General features: G+C 43.7%; 1 pseudogene; it reads right to left on the bottom strand.

The window, feature by feature from the left end:
• Positions 1 to 248: 248 nt before the first annotated feature.
• On the bottom strand, positions 249 to 385 carry LOC132250483 (U5 spliceosomal RNA; annotated as a pseudogene).
• Between the last annotated feature and the right edge of the window lie 5479 nt (positions 386 to 5864).

Here is a 5864-nt window from a genome sequence, read left to right as displayed (position 1 = left end):
AAAGTAATTCAAAAGTGGACATGTTCCTATGCTATCTGCAGTACAAAAACCTCAAAATATATTAATGCCCAATTTGCTTCAGGTTTGAACTGTTCTCAATAGGTGAGAGCTAAACAGCTTGGTAACAGCCTTTTAAGCCAACTTGCAACTATACCAAATCAAAACACAATTTTTTGTACATCTCTCTTTTTTTTTCCTTTCCAATATTCTCTTGTAATATCCAGAGATGCCACCTTCTTTAATGAGGAGGAGAAAAAAAACCCACATATTCACCCCCCCCCCCCCAAATATAGTACCAACAGAAGCACAGGAAATAACTTCCTCTCCATGGAAATCTTTAGTAAAAGGTGAAAGATTTATGCAATCTGAAGAGAAACCAGAGTATACTGAATTCTTCCCAATGGATCAGTATACCCTTACCTCTGAAAGGGGATGTAAGTGAGTTCAGGGAGGGTAAATCAATTTATTTTTCTTTATTTAGCTTATTTTTATCTGCCTTTCAGCAGTTCCCAGCAATGTGCTAAACACTCTTCACACACACAGGAAATATATTTCTGGTACTGCAGGTCCCAAACATTCAAAAATCATGAATTATTGGCAGGCCCCTGATAAACAATAACATATTTTCAGATGTTACCTTGTGAAAGGTATTCATATATGACTAATATTATCTGTTCCACCCCTTGGCTTAATTGCCATTCTTGAGGGTTAATTCACACAGAGCCTAGGAGCACCTAGGAAAGGAAGAACACAATGGCTTCAAACAGCCCCATTTACCAGAGCACAAATGTCCCTGCTCACTCTTGAATTTTTACCTCAGACTTTGCAATCCTCACCAATTCAGGGCAGATACCCTCACCAGTATCAAAAAGTGTGATCTGGCCAACAAAAAGTGAAACAAAGATCACTGCCTGAATAAAAGGATGGTTCTTAAAGGCCAAAGGAAAAAGCCTACTGAAAGAAGACTGAGCCCAAACCGTGTCAAGTCAGTCTTCTTAGTTAAGACAGGCTACCGAAACTTCTGGGTAAGCTATTTAAACTCATACAAAACCTTCTGTAGCATTTAAACCCCTTTGGTCTTGTTCTATTTTGCAAGTGTATATTTTGCTCTGAAAAGCCATTTTGGATCCCCATGTACACAGCTCTCAGCTATTCATCTGTGCTCAAAGCTCTGCTTTTCTGAAAGGAAGAAAGGAAGGAATTGAACTCAGCTGGACCTGGTGAACAGCTGCAGTTAGTATACTAAGTGCTGGAGCTCAGAAACCCAGTCTAAGAGTGGGCAAAATGGGATTGCACTCAGAGGAAGAAAGGATCAGGGCCTGTCATCTGAAATGGTGCCCTCAGACTAAAGACTGGTGACATGTGCAGTAACAGTGAACTGTACCCAGTGACACGTATTTTTCAAGCTCTCTATTTTCTTTCTGCACCTTTAAGTCACATGATGAAACTTTTATTCACAGCCGTGATGGTTACAAAGTCACTTATGGTAAACAAAAACAGCAGTTCTCATGTATTAACACATCTAGAAACCGGGGGTTTAAGAAACAGAGTAAGCACGATGACACTTGGAATCAAATCAAGGGGAACCTGGCACCATTGAATTCTTCTTACAAAGAACAAAACTTCTTGTGGGTGAAGGGGATGGGCACCAATTAACATCCAATGCTGCATCCATACCTTCCACTACAAAATCCCAGTGCTTGTGGCTCATGCAATCATATTATAACACAGAGTTGAGGGTCAACAGATCAAAATATACAGAATAACTGTACTCAACTGCCCCTCCATCTGTCTAATCTATCCAGCTCACCAATTTCTTTAGGAGCTTATTTTTTTGGTGGTAAACTTGAAGGAGATGTTTTGAAATAAAACTTCCAAAATTGGGCTACTGTATAGTGTCTGCTGTGAGGGGAGCGGAATAAATGCCTACATATATAGACTGTCTCAGGTGATTCCAAATCATGCTTTTGTTTCTGGAGTGCTTCACAGCAAGCCCTGCCAGCAGCCAGATCTATTTACATGGAATATAGCTGAGACATGAAACGATATGTGGTGCACTTTTTATTGTAGTTAAAGAGCCATGGCAACGAAATGATTAGGGTGATTAGGGGAGATTAGGGTGAACTGTTTGTGACAAAGGCATATTAGAGGAGATCTCGGTTACAACATTTTTCAAAAGTATGGTGAGGGGTGGTAATCTGAAGTCAAGCAGAAGGTAGGGAGGGTGCTGCACGGCTCAGAGGCATAAGCTTTCGTAGACAATGCTAGGGAAGATTCATCAGATGCTAGGAATAAGCAGGAAGCACTCAGTGCCGCAAGTGGCTCAGCAATGCACACCTTCACACACAATGTTTTTTAGGAGCTCGCTGTCACGCATGCTTCGTCTTTTTCCCACCACTGCACTTATTTGCTGAATCAATTCCAGACTGTCATTGTCTGATCGTCCAGTAAAACCAAAGGTAATATGACTATGCTTGACTTAAGTAGCTCATCCTAATGGCAAACACATGGCTCCCTCAGGAAATGCACAAAAGGCAAAATAGATTTCTTTCGCACACAAAAATCAAGTACACATTGGTATAGGTACATGTGGATGTGCTGGCTAGTTCTTAGGTGTGCTTACTCCGAGACATTTTTTTGTTAGGGTGAGCATTTACAGTCCTTTCTATCTTTACCACAGCAGTACATCCTTAAGGAACATCTTATGCAGGCTTCCAAGACGAACAACACTAGGCAACAATAAGAATGCTATTGAAACCATGAAATATTTTTTTTTCAGTCACCCTAAATAGTACGCAAATAGTCATAAACATACCACTGGGAAATGAAGGTGTAAACCTTAACCAGAGACAGTTTGGTTTCCTGTAATCTGCTGAAGTAGTGGAATCAGATCATGTTTGGACTAAAGTAATCGGTGTTGGCCATTTCCTATTTGAAGTTCTTAGGAGATATGACTTTTTATTCTGAATACATCAAACAGTGGTACCAAAGTCATGCATAAGCATTTGTGAATTAAGTGTATACAGAGGTGCTTACTTACATAACACAGCATGTTACCACCATTTCCAGTGGTACAGTATGGCCTGACAAGCACATAATAAAGGGACTGAAGATCAGAGGACACTTTATGACAGAAAAAAAACAACTATTGGGTAATTCTTAGTAATTGCCTTTTATGGTCTGGGCACAAGTCTCTTTGTTTTTCACTTGGTTGATTATTTCATTCCCAAATAATGAGCAATAGCTCAGAAAATGCTAATGTTTAAAAAGAAAAGGTCTGAGTTGAAGGGGAAAAAGTCAGTTTTTCTGAAGTTAAGGGGTTTTTATGGTTTTGTTTTTAAGAGAGAAGTTCTTAAAAAACAACAACAACAAAATCCCTTATTAAAAAATGGATTATTTTTGGTAACATTTTTTATTGCATATACTATTAAAATCATTTGTAAAAACAAAGCTATAGCTAATAGTGAACCTGCATGGCAATATAGCAAGCTAACTTGTTCCAAACTTTAGCAAACTTTTCCTTATAGTGCCAACTTAGTCTCTGATGGCTGTTAAGATATCCTTTAAATGGGAACATAGCATAAAGCAGCAAAGTCTGTGTTTGCCAGCAGCCTGAAACAACAGCTGGAACCATTGGCGATGCAAAGGTAGTGCATGCAGGTGCACATGCATCCCCTGAGCGTGGTGGTGCATCCCATGCAAAAAGGACCTGCTGACACTGCTGGCAGTGCCTGCCGGCAGTTGCCACTCACCACCCGCTGCTCCCACCACCGACAGTGAGCTCCCTACAAGACCTACCTGCAGGAGCTCCCTGCTCACCGGCACCATGCTCCCACTGCCAACAGCACTGCCGCCACCTACAGGAGCTCACTGTGCCCCCCCAGCCTCCGGGGGCATGCAGCGTTCATGGCTGGAACAGTTATGAACCAACCTAGTTACTGTCACTGCAGCATTAACACTGAAGTGCAATGGTGAAACTAATTGCCAATCACTTTACCACAGATGAAACATTTAATAAAAGAGAAAAGTTAATCATTTTTAAAGGGATGAGTGGAGTTTCATTTTGGCTTCTCATCTGAATCCAAGATGATTTCAAATTTAAGGTGACTCTCCAATAACTAGACTATATACATAGTAAGCTATAAATTTGTTATAATTTTCCAGAATCTAATTAGTGAAAGGTCATGTTAAATGTACCTTCCCCCCACCCACAATGCTGTGCTGGAGAAAGCAGTGGGGGGGGGGCAGGATGAGGAGCAAGACCCTTGCCCCTTACATCCTTGCCTGCTCCCCTGCCACATTACCCCCTACTGCCTCCCCTCTGCCCCCTGTGCCTGCCTTCTACTCCCTGCCCCCCCACTTCCTAGGCCCCCCTGCCACCCGTCTCCCTGCCCCTTACCTCTGCCACATTACCCCCACTGTTTTGCCCCTATGCCTGCCCTCTGTCCCCCATGCCCCTTGCCCACCTGTGCCTAGGTGTTGCTCCCACTCCCTGCCCCCCACCTCCTAGCCCCCTGCCACTTTTCTCCCTGACCCTTGCATTCCTAGTGCCTGCTCCCCACCTCCTGCTCTCCCTGCCACCTACTCTCCCCATGTCTCTGCCTGATCCCTGCTGCCTGTCTCCTCCCACGGTTTACCTTCTGCTGCTCTGCTGCAGCTGTGCTCTAGCTCTGGGGCAGTTAATAGCAGTGGCCCTGGCCCATCCCCACCCTGATCAGCCAGTGGTAGGAGCTCTGGGCCCAACCAGGTTGGAGCTGAAGGGAATAACCAGCAGGGGGGAATAAGGGGTAAGTAAAGTCTCCCTCACGATCCCCACAAGCTGTTCAGGCAGGTCTCCTCTGTATACGCACACCGCTGGGCACCCTCTCCCCTGCTGCAGAAGCCACCCTAGCCCAGGGAAGGTGGTGGCTCATATCTAACTGCTGCTCTCAGTCAGGAGTCAAAGCCAGAGCTGAGCTGCTGCCTGCACCAACCTAGTACTCAAAACTAAGAGAAGGCTCCCCCCTTCCCCCCACGTTATCTGGGGGGAAAAAAATCTGGTCTTCAATTATAATAAATATGGTAATTAGTGCATCTTTTCCTCAATTTGACTCTGGCGCACTGTTTTCAGAAATGTTTCTGAATCATCATCACCATCACCTCCCATTTTCTAGAGCCCTTGTATTTTGCTTCCATAATACTAACACAGGAAGAAAGACAACTGAACAGTTTCCATCTTCGATATCTCCACGGTATCCTGCTCATAACATAGTGTGATAAAATCTCCAACTTCCCTGTTCTGGAATGGTCCAAGATACCCAGCATATTTGTGCTTCTGATACAGATGTCTCCACTGGTTAGGACATTTCAATCATATGAGTGATGGCTGAATCCCCAAGGACATACTCTACAGTGAGCTGGCCACTGGCAAACGTCAACTTGGATGGCCCAAACTTTGTTTTGTTGATGTGTGAAAGAAAAACCTTCATGAGCTACGCATCAATGGCCAATGCTGGAAATCAATTTCTTTGGACTATTGTAAGTAGAAAGCTGCCATGAAGCAGTGCCTATGTCACTTCTAGATGGAGAGGGTCAATGATGAGCTGGAAAAGAGGCATCAGAGGCAGGCAAGACAAAATGGTACGTGGCATGCCAGTACAAGCTCAACTGAGTGTGTACGTGCATCTTGCCAGAGGGTCTGCTTGTTACACACTGGACTCCTCAGCCACTCAAGAAGCTGTGGTGGTATCTGGTAGTCCACCAAAGGTGCAATCTCCATGGTCTCCCAAGACTGATGGCTGCTAAAGAGTACTAAACTGTTTGTCCAATTCTGGACATTCCTATTATGGTTGGAATGCTGAGACCTTCTTATACCTTCAATAAGC

Source organism: Alligator mississippiensis, chromosome 4 (assembly GCF_030867095.1).
Source record: "Alligator mississippiensis isolate rAllMis1 chromosome 4, rAllMis1, whole genome shotgun sequence".
Lineage (NCBI taxonomy): Eukaryota > Metazoa > Chordata > Crocodylia > Alligatoridae > Alligator > Alligator mississippiensis.
Note: the sequence above shows the minus strand (reverse complement) of the source record. Positions and strands in the feature narration are given on the sequence as shown.